General features: G+C 38.6%; 1 long non-coding RNA gene across 2 annotated transcripts in view; it reads right to left on the bottom strand.

Moving 5' to 3' along the window:
* Window positions 1-548: 548 nt before the first annotated feature.
* LOC128850943 (uncharacterized) overlaps window positions 549-14687 on the bottom strand; it is a 29647-nt gene continuing 15508 nt past the window's right edge. Inside the window, exon 4 of one of the 2 annotated variants that reach the window (XR_008448204.1) lies at window positions 549-2132. This is a non-coding gene — a long non-coding RNA (uncharacterized LOC128850943). Of the gene's footprint in view, window positions 2133-5456; window positions 5853-14687 lie in introns of those variants that run through there. The other variant, XR_008448205.1, reaches the window with a different exon arrangement.

The raw sequence follows: 14687 nt of genomic DNA, 5'->3' as shown, positions 1-14687 counted from the left end.
GAAAAAAAACGAAGCTCTCAACCTTTTTTCTTACTGAGATCCAGCTGCTGCCTCTGTAGGACAGCAGTTCCTGTTGATGACGTGTAATGGGACAGTAACTTCATTGCTCTTTCAGAACATGTTCTAATCTCTTGAGTCCCCTGGAGAAAGTGTATCAGATAGCCTCAGAAGTCTGCTTCAAATCAATACATAGACTTTAAAAGATATTTTAATAATGGGAGAATTGTGAAAAAGAATGCTAAATTTATCAGATTTATTGCTCACTCCAGTTCCCTAGCTAACTGTTTCTTAATGCCTTGTTATTTCACTCTTAAATAACTAAATCTGTATGTATTATAACAAAGAATGATATGTAGTTTCTAACGTTCTGCCTACATAAGAAACAAAACTTAGGTAATGAGTCACTGTTTTTGAACAAAACCATAAATAAAGTCGTACTTCTAAATTCAAGGACAAAGTGCTGGTACGTATGTATACCCTGCGACGTGCTTTAGCACATACTAAAAGTATGACCTGACCAGGCTGATATTCATATTGTTACCGTTCAGTAACTCTCCATCTGAAGAAAAGACGAAAAAAACCTTAGTCCACCCCCACAGGAAAATACAACTGTCTACAAAAAACATCTAATATTAAAGATTTTTGTCTAGTTACTAAAAAAAATTATTTGGAAATGTCAGTGGAGGATCTCATAAACTGCCATATCCATGGGAACTGAGTACCTTATAGCCCTAGGGTCTTCTAAAAATCTCCTGGCTATTTCCTCTTTTCCCTGCCTCATCATCTTCATACTTCTCATGGAGCTGAAGCATTGCACTGAGAGAGCTCGTGGCTTTAATGAACCATGGTGTAGGTCTCCAGAGGGCAATGGCCAATATGAGACAAATAACTGGTCTAGAAGGAGACCAGCTGTCCGTTTAGTGAACACTGCCATGCAAGTGGCAAACTGACTCTGATGCAAGAGCATCGCTAGAGATAACGATGCTCCAAAATCCAGCAGAGGTAGTAATGGCCAAATTGCATCAGCTCCTACCTCCCAGAAGAGTCTTTAAATTTCTCCCTTTAGCTTATGATTTGGAAGGACAAAGATCTTTTTTTCCTAAAAGATGCTTCCCAAGCACATTTCCTACCATGCTAGATGGAAAAGGAGGGTCAGTTCTTGTTTGCCATTGAAGGATTAATATAATATTTATCTTCCCAGACATATACTGACAGAACCACTGGTCCTAAACACAGTGACTTTCTGTGAGGGCAGACGCATGGTGAAACTAGCTAAATCTATCTTTAGCAGCAGCTGTAGAAAAGCTCTTCACTAACTTAACAGTAAATAATCATGGACATCTTCTTTCACGCTGATAGCATAAGGTGTGAAAGACTCCTCTGTTCCTAATAGCAATGAACGGAAAAGACCAATTTTGTTCGGTTTTGGACCAGCTCAGTCATTAGGGGTTTGCAAGTTCAATTCAGATTTAAAGGTTATGGTGCCTGCATGCTACTGAAAAAAGATCAAAGCAAGGAAAGGAACAAACATCCAAGTCATGTCACAGAGGAGGGACACTTCACAGGCTTGGACATTTACTGTGCCATTAGTTCACACTTCTGGTGTTTTAAAGAAAAGGATGGATGACCTTTAAAAATATGAGGGAAAACATGCATTAACTTTGCATTAACTGGATTCTTAAAACCTAAAATTATTATGAAATATGAAAAAACAGAATTTTGCAGACAATATGTTTGCTTTTAGTTCAGTGCAAGTTTTGAACAGGATAAGGTCTCTCTTCCTGAGTTATCAAAGATAGATATTCCTCAGGAATAGGAAAACTTGATAAAAAGACACCAGATCTTTTCTGCCCCTTCAGTTGTGGCAAGGTGGGTGTCCCAGAAGTCTTCTTTCTTAACATGGAATAACCTTGTTTTGGAATATGTGACTGAGAAAAGTGTTTGCAGTGTTTGGTCATGTAGGTGGGGAATATGCTTCTTAACCATGGGCATCCATAGGCAGGAATTCTTGCCCCCAAAAATGTGGCAGAGAACCAGCATTTCTGCCTTGCAATGTGGTGGAGATCATTCCCCCAATTTTTTTTCTGTCTTCACTCTCCAGGTTATCAGTGGTCTTGATCTTTATTTCATGCCTGTGATCAAGGGAAAGATGAAGGATCACTTATGTTATTGTTATGTGATCTGTATATTGGTGGGAAAATGCTAGAAGGCAGTTGCCACTTATCCATGTAGCTGTGCACCATTTTCCCCTCTAGTTAGGAAGCTATTTCAAAGGAAGGATGCTCTGGCTGGCTCCATCCTTCTGTACAAAGCTACCCATGGATTTAGCATATTAGCATTTTTTTCTCCAGCTCAGGAGTGCGCTGTTGAAGCAGATCTGCCCTTGGCTCTTCTTACCAGTTTGGTTCACACCATGGAGCAGTCTCAGGGGGTGTGAAACTGACCCTTTTGTTTAAGACTAAACCAGGAGATACACTCCAGGAATTCACTCAGTGTACTATGTTTGGTAATGGGTGTTGAAACCACTGGCCCAGTTTAATGTTCTCTCATGACCATAAGCTTTTATCAGTCCTTCTTGACTCAAATCCAAAATAAGGGCAGCAATTTGCCTAAGTCATAGCTAGGTTAATGACAAAGTGAGGATCACACATTTTTTCTCCTTGACACAGGTGAAATCACAGTCCTTAGCAAAGCTCCTTAACTTTTGTGTTCTGTGCTTTGCCATTTGGCAGTTATTTGCTTATTTTCCTTACTTATTCCTGTGTCCTGCTGTATGCCTGATGTGAAACCTCTCGTCTATAAAACCTACTTCTGTCTGCCTTCCCTCTCCCATTTTCACATTTCTCTAAATCACTTCCTGCACTAAACCAAAGCTTATTGTTTTCCCTTCAAACTACAAAGCATGCATTGTCTTTATTTGGAGATGACTGGCAGAAATGTTTAACTTAAATACTACTTATTTGCTAAATATTCTGATTCATTCAAACTCAAACTTTTCAAAATCCTGATAAATTATCATTCTATTCTGACCTTCACTGTATGAAATTCCTGATTTCTAGCTCAAAATAACTGACTGCTTTGTAAGCTAGGCTAATTATGCTATAAACTTTTGTAAAAGTCTGAGATGTAGAGGAAATATTTTAACTGCTTTGATATAATTTTTTCCCCCTGATTCTTAATGTGGGAAAAATTTCAAAATGCTGACATTTGTCCCAGCTTGAGGATGAAAAAAATAGAAATCTAGAAATATTTTCCTTAGCAATAAAGCCATATGGTTAAGAGGAGCAAAGCGCACATATGGCAACAAGATCATCTCCTGTAATTCAGCCTATTAATGCAAGAAATTTGTTCAGACAGGTATGGAGTTTGATTCTCATTTATATTACTGCCACCTCGTTCTTATCTGACCATAAAAAAGGCCCTGAAATTCTAACGGTAAATATAGCATATGCTTCCACTAAAAGGTGTAAAAATCTTCTTGCTTCCTTACACCAAATTAGGCAATAGTGTGTGCATGTAATGTATGTGTGCTTGGTAAAAAATTGTAGGGTTTTTTGTTATTATTTTCCTTGGTCTGAAATGAAACAACTGTAAAAAAGCCACTTGAGGTTTGCAATATTTTTACAGAATGAAAATAAATGTGTTCTCTAACTTGTGCATACTTCCTTTTCCTACTGGGCAATCCCTGTTTTGACAATTCCTTATTGCGTAAAGAGTTGGTCCTACTGTCTGTGGAGACATTTCTTTGTGATGAAGCATAAAAACAACCACAGATTAATATCCTTAGTTTCAAAGGGGTTTATGGTAAGGGTGCTCAATGATCAGTAAAACAAGGAAAAAATATGTAATTATCCTACTCCCATTGCTGGCTTTGGGGATGTTTCAGTAGCTTCATCATCATTCTGTGCATGTTTATCCCAGTTTCCTGGAATACTGCTGACAATTTACATGGACAAAGCCGAAAGCCTTGCTAGTTCAACTGTCAGGTTGCTGAATACTGTGCATAGGGAAGCTGTGTGACCGAAGAGATAGGAAACAGTATACCTCTTGTCCAATGAGGAGTGTCACATAAGTCTCTTCACCCCTCTATGATTCAGATTCAGTGGTACCGTCTGCCTCTCTAAAGCGCTTAAGCAGACCTGATATAAAGCCGTGGTTATTGAAGATGGCAACAGCACACTTCAACACAGCAGTATTGTTCCACAAAGTGTATTTTCAAACAAAGTTGTACTGACTTCCGTTTTGGTTTAAATGCTGTTTGATTGCTTCAGGAAATATTTATCTCCAAGCAAACTCCTGTAAATGGTACCTGCTACATAATCTGCCAAGTTTCTGCAAAACCCTGTGTTCCAGCCTCTGCACAGCTAAGTTAAATTGAACTTTTGCTGTTAAAAGTATAATAGTAACAGGTATTAGCTAACTTTTTAAGAAGCCAGATGGAAGAAGGTAGAGCACTTGACAAAGTCAGATATGGAGAGTGCAAGTAGTACATGATGTTACCAAACCCCTCCATTATTATTATTATTACTACTATTACTATTATTATTGTTGTTGTTGTTATTATTATTATGTAGAAAATATCCCAATTAATAAATTATGATAAAATTCGATAACAATTATAATGCTCTGACATTGTGGGGCAGACTGGAGTGAGACCTGATCTGTTGGTTAGTTGTAGTGACTGTGCATCTTTGTGTATTTAGACCCAGACTAACCCCATTTCTGAGTTTATATTCTCTATAATAAACTTCGCAGTCACTGCAAAATGAAAGGCTGAGCTGAAAATAATACAGCTTTCTAAGCTCTTGCTGAGAAAATTCTCTAATATAGTCATTTTATTTAAAAAAATAGCTGTGAAAATCAAAACAAAGGCGTTTAAACACACTGCCAAATTGTTCCATAGATATATCTCATTTTCCTTTGGTTTGTTATTTATTTTCATGTTCAACAGCTTATTACTATCATTCAGTCTTTGCCCTCAGGTTTGTTTGGGAACAAGGATTAAGGAGACTGTCCCAGGAGTAGATTTTACTGTCAAAACCATCAGGGGCTGTGTAAATCCATCGCATATGTTTCAGGGGAAAAATTAACAATAGTATCTAAGTCTTTTGATAATGCAGTAGCTAGCAGGTATGCAGAAAGAAGACTAAAACCAGTATCTGACATTATTCACTGTCAGAAAATGGCTGTTTAAACATAAGAAAATGATCCTGAGCCTAGCTGATTTTAAATGCCTAAGTCCACAGGACTGCTGAGAGAGTGAGTGAAATTTTTCACACGATAAAATTCTTCTGGACAAGAGGCTAGAGTGAAGAAATCACGTTTATTTTCTGTGATGGTAAAATATTTTAACTGAGAGAGGTGATATTTTTACTTCGACCACACATATGTTTCTAGCACTATTTTTGCCCTAATGCAGCGCTAGGGTCTCTATGTGCCTAAAGATGTCACAAGATTGTGAAAAGACTCCCCGCTGAAATACTTTCAAACATATTCCCCTAATGAAATCAAGTAAACAAGACAAAATGACCATAGGAACATTCAATATTTAGCCTAATTTTGATTTTTCTGGAAATGAAAATGTTTACAGAAAAATTTGATTTTTTTTTTTTAAGTTTTGATTTTTCTGAAAATGAAAACCCTTCTGACTAAGAACAAAATGTTGCCTTTGGTCCTATCATAAGTCACTGTGAAGGTATTTCTGTAACACAGGTCTCTGACTCCTGCTCTAGCCTCTGGATCATGCCGATTCAATATTGTTCTGCTTTCTTCTGTCGTTTCCAGAGAGCACCAGCTGTGTTTTGGCTTGCTTCCCAGAAAATGCTGTTCCAGAGCAGAGATTTTGACCCTCACTAGAGACAAAGACATATGAATTAAAAATAAAAAAAGAGGTAGCAAATAAAACAGTGGATCTCTAGGCATGTGAAGAAAATCATAAGCAGTTTGAATGGTAGACCTTACCATTAGGCTGACCTCTAAATATAGGTCAGACTTGCACACCTCTAATCTTCTATTTGCTTTTCATGGCCTGTAGTTACCCTTGGGATGTCTTGGCTTTGTGTACCAAATATTCTTGAAAGACAAACATCTTTTCCAACTTCCCAGGAATGGTTACTTGGATTAATAGTAAAAACACATATTAGAGGTAGATTAGGGGAACTGTGATGGGTCTACTGAGTCTAGCCTAGCTAGACCTAACTTAAACATGTATGTGCCTATGTATTCAAGTGTCTGTCTTTGGAAAGGCATTTTGTTGGGTACTTGGGGAGCTCTTCAGTTCAAGCTGTAAAGTGTTTGGATTTACTTGCCTGGAAGCCTAAGAAGCTGGGAATGTGGAGGAAGTTAAGTGCATTACACCTACCGTTGCTGGTCTAAATTATACAGTTTTCTAAAGGATTGTGTCCCGTTTATATCATGAAGTAACAAAGGAGAGCCTAGTTCAGTGAAAAATGTTAACTAAGCAGCCCCTCAGACAAGAAAGGTCAATATAATTGGTGTGAGGGATGGCCTTTCAATGACTTTTAATGGTGGCCATAGCAGATCCCAGTACTCAGTTTAACAAAGCACAGCATGAAACATTTTCTTAACGTATGAGAGTACTGTACATATGTATGTCTCTTTAACTGCCATCTCCATCAAAAGATGCCTGTTATCACTGCCAACATCTTCAAGCGTCTATGTAGAGATCAGAGAATTCTAGGACTATGTCCTTTGCTCGTGTATCACTGACATTAGTATGAGCAGTATGAGACAATATGTTTACGTAGAAAAGTACAGTATATGGGTGACTCAAGAGCATACTCTGGCTCTTAATATTTGCATTGGTTCTGGAAGACTGGAGTCAGGCCAGGATAATTGTTGGATATCAGTATGGCACAAAAGGCGTTCAGCATCCTGTCATTGTTTCCTCATTAGGAAATAGTCTTTTATCTTGAAATGGATATCAGTAGACCAAATGCTGTGAAACTGGTCCATTTTACAGGGTAGGCAAAGGCCTTTGGTTAAAAGAGGACAACTACCAACTGGAGAACGGGCTGGCTGTGGAGTATTGGCGATGTTGGTTTTCCTCTTCACAGCCATGCTGTCAGCCCTTCGTTTTCCACCTGTCTCTTTTTGTTCATTCCAGTTGTCTAATTTTTCCCTTCCTCGGTGTCTTGAGTCAAGCACATCAGTTCCTTTTTTTGCAGCCTTTTGTGTTCATGGATCGGATGCTGTCATCTCCTTGACTCTCCTTATCTGCAACAGAACCCTCCAAACCTGCGCCTCTCTGCCTGCCTGCTCCACCAGCCCCTCGCTACCCCTTACCCTGGGCTGTCGGCATAATGAAGGCTTGATTTCAATGCTTCCCCTCATTTCTCTGTTCACTGCTCTGCAGGTTAATGCAGATTCCAAACTTCAACAAGGAGCTGTTAAACATGTCATTAACACTGCTTCGGCTGCAAATGAAACTCTGCTATTGGGATTATTCTGGGAGCTATAGTTTTGTGATGAGCTTTGTCAATCACAGCTGACCTGCTGTGTACAGAATGAAACTCAGATTATCTTCTTTCTTCCTCAGACTCTTGTCATTTTTTCACAAAGAATTACTATTCTACTCCCCGAAAGATTGATTACTTGCACAAATAAGAGAGTCTGAGACATTAATACAAAATTCACAGGCTTTTCTTTATCTCAAACCTGCAACTCCCTCTACATTTCCTCCTGGTAATTATATTAGAATTGTGTACACTAGGAATTGCCATCTGATTATTATGAAACTAGTTTTGTCATGACAAAAATGAGCTTAAGTCTTGTTTTTTTGGAAAATGATCAGTACAGTGCACTGGATGAGAGAGAAGGAGATTAAATCCAACTTGCTTTCATCCATGAATGCTTTCATCTCTTTTTCAAACACAGGAAATGATTACCACTGCTATAAGCTGCAGTTCATATGAGTGAAAAAGGATAAGAAAATATTGAAAATTCTGTAACCAACAGTAGGATATAATATAGGTCCCTGGTACCCACTGAGAGACATGTACTTTATTTTTCTGTGCTGGCAATGTCAAGGGTTTCACATTTTAAGAGTTCCTTTCTACTGAGGTGTCATTAAGTACTGGAGAATATGTTAATTAATTTGCCATTTCTGCAGGTTAGGATTTTCTTTTATTGTAAGAAAGCAAAATATGCTAAAAATTTTTCACTCAGATAGCCTGTCCTCATCAATCACTTAATGAACCTTAGTGTCATGTTTTCCAGTAATTCTGGAATTATTGAATAGCCCAAAAGTGAACCCAAGCTGTCTTTTGTTTGTAATACTTAGACTATATTCAAAATGAAGTAGGAAACATTTAGCACTGGTCTGGCAGGCTGAGTTCCGTTCTTTCGTGTTCTATTTTAATACAATGTTATAAATGTTGGTTTGCTTTGGTTTTAATTCTAAAGTTGAAGGAATTGCTTGACCTCTTCCACAGCACTTTTTCTTTTACTGAAGCATCAATACCAATGAGCTCTGCCTCCTGTGATATAAAACTCAATATTGGGAATCAGATGCACTTTTGGGCAGAGGATATATTTAAATTTGAGCTCACCTCCTCTAATACTGCAGTCCAGTAAATAAAACCTTTTCTAACTTCATTGTCCTTGCCCAATAATTTTCCCTTTACAAGGCCTGTCGAGTTTGTGTTGAAAAGCAAGTCCTGGTAACATTTCCTCCAAATCACCCTTGGAAGACTTTGGGTTTGTTAAATGGTGTGCCGAAGTAAGAAATTCAAACTCTCCCAGGCACCTAAGCCAACAGAGCTGTTGAATGTAAAAAGCCAATGTTCAAAGCCAAATCACTGCCTCGTGAATCATGATCACACTGAACAACTGAAAAAGAAAGACTGAGAGGAGAGAGAGCATGTTTTAGAGTAAGAGGGGAGAGGCAAGTGAGTAAGCAGCAAGTATAAGGTCTGAATCAAAGGGAGAGACCAGGATGATGAAGAGCGAAGGGTTGGGAAAATGTGGGTGCCTCTTCACCCCTGGAGCCGAGCTGCTAATTTCCTTCTCTTTTAACCCTTGTGTCTAGCAAAGCAAGAAAGGAGAAAGGTGTGAAGTGTGGAGTGAGTGACAAAACGCTCACCAAACAAAACCTCACAATTATTAGTAATTGAATATTTCATATTTTGAGTCATTCAAGCTCTATGAGCCCCAAATAGCACTTTTAAGTATTCAATTTTTTTCTCCATTGACTTTAATTAAGCTTGCCCCAGGCTGGCAATCCTGATGAACATGGAAAAGGTTTTTATAAAGAAATAAGCTTTCTACCAGTGCAGATATTTTTTTTTCTTCCTGAAATCATCCAGCTGTTATTAAAACTCAAACTCTTATTATGCCATCAGGTACAGTCTTAGAAATATAAAATACAGATCTATTAAACTGCTGCACCATAAATATTTTCCACTTGGTGACTGTGAAAATTACCATATTATTTCCTGATTCAGATATGCCTGACGAAACCTAGTATTAGTGATAAGTGACTGTATGTATAGCAACTTCTGTGTAGGGACTAGCATAAAACGCTTTAATGGTGGGATTCACCTACATACCTGCATTAATGCACATGATCTCACATCTTCTGCTTTTCTGTCATTTAAGCAATACTATAGCCTTAACAGCAAAATGTCCAAAATGACCATAGGGTAAGATCATTTGGAAGCAACTTTTCCCCGTTATCAGTGACACTCTTTTGCTTGCATACAGTGAATTTACTGTGTTCAGGAATTGTTGAACTCACTGACTAAACTGCTCTTGATGATAATGCACTGGTGTCACAGAAGCCATACAAATCCATACTGACTGCAATTATCTCCCTATCTGTCACTGAAATACAACCAGTTTGGTAACTCTGGTCTTTTCTCTGAGATGTTAGCTATTCTGGTGTTAAAGCATGGTGTTTTCTTAGAGCACATAGGAGTCTTATAGAAGCAGTGACACAGATATATTGAAAAAAGCACGTTCTTCGTGTCAGTAAGTTGGATTTACTGTCTAGATACTCTGCCAATATTACTTGCTCTAACTTGTTGACTTCAGTCTAGCTATATTGATTTCGACTAGTGGTGAGTTAAGATTTAGAAAGCACAATGATCTGGAATGCTAACAAACTACAATTATGACAGAGTGAGACATCAAGGGGGAAATAATCCTTGCAGTCATGCAAAGCTCAGTGCAGAGATCAAGGGCAGACAGTCATGCAGTTGCTGAGACGGTGCTAAGCCTAGTACTTGTTAGGTAAAACAGTGGACTGCCTTCGGGGCTTCTAGAAAACCCAAGCTCCCCATGAGATAAATAGTAGTAAAGTTGAGGTATATGTTAGAAACCAAGTCTTTGGACGCTTGAGAAATTCAAGTGACCATGTAACATGATGAAGACTTCAAAGGTGATGGTGGTGACAGCTTATTCTGATAGCTGTTCTGTAATGGGCTCTCCAAGTAAGCCTCAGCATTCTGGAGCACAGAAGGCTTACTATGAAGAACTGATTTCTGTTATAGCCTCTAGAATTACCTTTGTTTTACCGAATGTTATGGTGACATAGCTCCTATTGTACCACAGCAAATAAAAAAATATTCTAACCTCTTCCTGGGATGCTTGAACATTATGTTAAATCTAATTTGAATAACTCTGCCTCTCTGTTCTTTCCTGTCTTAGTTTATCTGCTGCAGATTTTAATGTCTCTCCAATTAAATGGCATGACATGTCAGCAATCAGTTCTTCTGGAGATCAACCTCAAACCAAACTTGCTTCATTTGTGACCCTATTGAATATTTTCCTTGTGGGCCCCTGAAGCTATGGCTGTTTTGTTGCCTTGAAAAGACTTGCCTTTGCTATCTCTCAGCAAAACTATTTTGGCCAGATTTGTGCCTGACTATATCTAGGCACTAACCCAAATTCATATTTGCACATATTTGTGATACAGCTACTCACTCAGAGGATCCTGGACCAGTGACTCCTCCAGCAATTACCAAAGTTCTTGCAGCCAGAGCTTTGTTACAATGGGTCTGGCAATAAGTGATAGGGTATTGGGCTTCTGAAATGTGGGCTATATTGGCCGATTTAGCAAAAGTTGCTTTCTGCACAACCTTACATGAATGTTTCTCATGCTCATTTGGAAGTAATCACAGCATAGAGGCTGTGTGGGTGACTTCTGCTATGAATATTGCCTGGTGCTGATGCTGCATTAGTAGGATACAGTATTACTAGTAGTCAAATACCAAAGCAACTTTGAGTGCATGGATGTGCAGTTTATCCTTATGAACTAAATTTCATTTGTACATCAAAGTCAATATTCATGTTGTAGTTAATGCTAATTAATTTTTGTAGCAGGGAAAGGGGTAACACCAAGCTGCCTTGTTTTATGGTTGTTTGTGCAAGTACATAAGTTTTTTACTCAAACTTGCAGTCCTTGAGTGTGAGGTGTAGAAGGTGACTATAAAAGGTGAGTATGAAAGTCTCACCTACTATATATTTCTGAACATTTTTTACACACTTGATTCATGGAATGGGGCTAATTTCTTTCCTGCAGCTAAAATAAGAAGAATGGGTTATACCCCAACCCTTCTTGCCCCTTTTCTGAAGCATACAGGCGCCTGAACACTCAATTTCTCATCTTTGCCAGCCTGTAAACTTTTGAGATTGAGCGGCACAGCCAGCAGCAACACAACTCATCTCCTGTATGCTAAGGGGGAGGCCAACATAAGGCTCTGAATTTCTGTTGAACAAGCAGAATTTAAATGGCCCTGCCTAGGCTGCAGGCAAAAATAGATACAAATAAATTCAGCATTGAAAATGTTGGGGTTTTTTTTTGCTGTTGCCCCTGTGCTAGTTTGGAATATTTGGGGTTACCCATGTTACAGATCTCATCATGCCAAAATTATCAAATATGAAATTATTTGACTATTTTCTATGTCAAAAGGGCAACGTATTAAAAACAAGTCACAGACAATTCTTTTCCTGTAAAGGTTAGGGATTCTCAATGTACATTCAGAGCCATACACACAAGTGCAAATAAGTCAACTACCACAGCTATTTAATCAGGAGCGTTTGTTGATTTGAGCAGAGCCCCTATGCTGTGAAATGAAAAAAGAAAACCAAATTTTCTTGAGCAATCTTGCTGTTCCTGCTTCAGGTGCTAGGCCATTTCACTAAAGCAGCTCAGACGAGAATGTCATTAGTTCTTAAGCCCCAGGTGAATTTGCCACTGTTCCACATGATTAAGCCAGATAATTGTGTGTTGATAGCGAATGTGGTTGGTGAAATACAATTTCTAGGACCTTCCTAAACAAACACAATGTAGAAGTGAGTCAAAGTGCTGTCATTTCAGTCCTTTGTCACAGGCTTTGCACTTGCAGACATCTCTGGTGAGGACCGGCGAATCATTCTGTGGCATGTCACTGCACTCTTAAAGGTGACCTGGCTCAGAAAGTGGATCACGCATCTTTTGGCGTGAAGTTTAGGGGGGTGAGAGGGGTTGGGGAAGGCCTAGTTAAGGTGCTCATGAACAATGCAGTCTTCCAATGTTAGCCCATTTTAAACTACGCATGCTGGCCATTGCTCTATCCTCAAGTAACTTTACCATTCTAGACAGCATTTTCAGAAGTGATTAAAATGCTGCAAGTAATGTGCAATTATATATCCTGAGAAGCAAGTCACTGAAAACTTTTTAAGATCTATTTTAAATGAGATTTCTCTATCAGAGCAACACTGACTCAGTAAGCAGATTTCTGGGACTGTATCCTGTCTCTGCTGACTTTCTCTGTGACCTTGAATGGGTAACTAAAGATTTGACTTTTGATCCTGAGCTAAGAAGAGGTAGGGCCCTAGAACTAATTTTTTTTTTTTTTTAGATTACAGGCAGATATTCCATGGCAGTGATAGTTTCAGCAGGCATAGAACTGCCCTTCTGTTCTCCTGGCCACTTGTTTCTGTGCTGTACTGGCACAAACATTTATTTGGTGAGTCACAGCTGGGGACTGACTTGGCTGAAAATAGTTTCTTCTGCCCCCAAAGAAAGGTATTTTTTCAGCATATTTTGTTCTCTGATCCTGCCTACCATATGGCTCACCAACATTTGTGCTGGGCCAGTGCAAGATGAAGAGGTGGGAATAAGCAAATATGTTTAGGACTTTGGAAAGGGAGAAAGAGAAAGCAAGTGCATTGATTATATTGGTGTTGCTGCCAAAAACTAGTTGTGATTCTACTTCTAAAAAAGAGCTGCTAATACTCAGGCTGGCATGGTGGGGATTCTATATTGTAGTAGGATCTTCTGAGATTTTTTGATACAAGTCACAGTGGAAACAGAGGACATTAGTGGACTCATTCGACTTACTTAACTCTGGTCACAAGATGTGCAAAGTGGTTAATCATTGATGAAGGAAAATATTTTTACAAAGGCAAACAAACAGAAAGGAAGGCACATAAAAGAAGCTGATTTTCCTGATTTACCTACATTACATCAGCTGTATGTGGTAGTAGCAGGAAAATCTGTCCTTTGATTTTTCAGCTCTACTTTTTTTCTGAGTTATTATGTTTATTGGAAGCTGGGAAAGATGAAATAGTTTCGGGGACACAGTGGTACCTCCAAAACACACAGCAAGTGCCTGTTTATCCTGGAGATGCATGTTATAAGTCCACGATACTTTGCACAGCAGCCTTTAAAACAAATGTCAAGTTCAAACGTGTGTGTGTGCATGCATGCACGTCTGTGTGTACTGCACGTGTGTACACGCTTGTGTCTGGATCTTGCCTGCAAAGCTGTGTTTATCAACCAAAAGAAGGAGAATATGAGCAGGCAGGAAAGGGACTGGAGGTACAGGAAAAGAAGAATGCTCTGCTTTTTTTGAGTACTTTAAAAATATTTATCAGGTTATTATTTTTAACTCATTTCATTCAATAAGCAAGCATTTATTATGTACAGCAGTATCCTGTAGAATTATCTGGCAGTCGTTGTACCAGATGAGAAAAGAAGTTTCGTCTCATGATTTATGATGCCATTAGGTGTTGATTGTTTATCTGTGCAAGCTAAACATTCTTCATTCCTGTGTCTGTCTTCCCCATCCGTTTTCCTACAGACTTACTTACTTAAATCACACTGATCATGTATCTCCCAACACATCCCAAGTCCCTTGAAAGGCCATTTCAGCTTTATTTCACAGACTGGATGGGGTCTCTGGGTAGTATGACTACTGTTTTATCTTCTGAAAGTATTTTTCACCAAAAGACGAAGCACTGACTGAGAAAACAGTTCTCACCTGCCTCCTGGTAGTTTATTAATATTCAAAGATGAGTGAAGAAGCCAGAACGTGTATACCTTTAGCAAGCAGGTACAGCTTTATCTAGAATAAGACAAACTGATTACATTGACAGTATGGCAAGGTGGTTTAAAGCATGTGCTTTCAATTAATTTTAATTAGATTGGAGTAAAAGGAAATTTAAATTTTGATGGCTGTTGCAGGCCTGAATCACAGAGGAGTAATAGAAACTTTGTTCTTTGTATGTTTAACTGTGTTTCCTGATTCAGGGCACACAAGATCTGGGGGGAAATATTGTCATATAGGTTTCTTTCAGTGAAGGTGCTCAGAACTGTCACAGGGATGGATAAACCCTATCAAAAATATATTATATTATATTATATTATATTATATTATATTACATTACATTACATTACATTG

This window comes from Cuculus canorus, chromosome 1 (assembly GCF_017976375.1).
Source record: "Cuculus canorus isolate bCucCan1 chromosome 1, bCucCan1.pri, whole genome shotgun sequence".
Classification (NCBI taxonomy): domain Eukaryota; kingdom Metazoa; phylum Chordata; class Aves; order Cuculiformes; family Cuculidae; genus Cuculus; species Cuculus canorus.
This window is presented reverse-complemented; position numbering and strand designations above follow the sequence as displayed.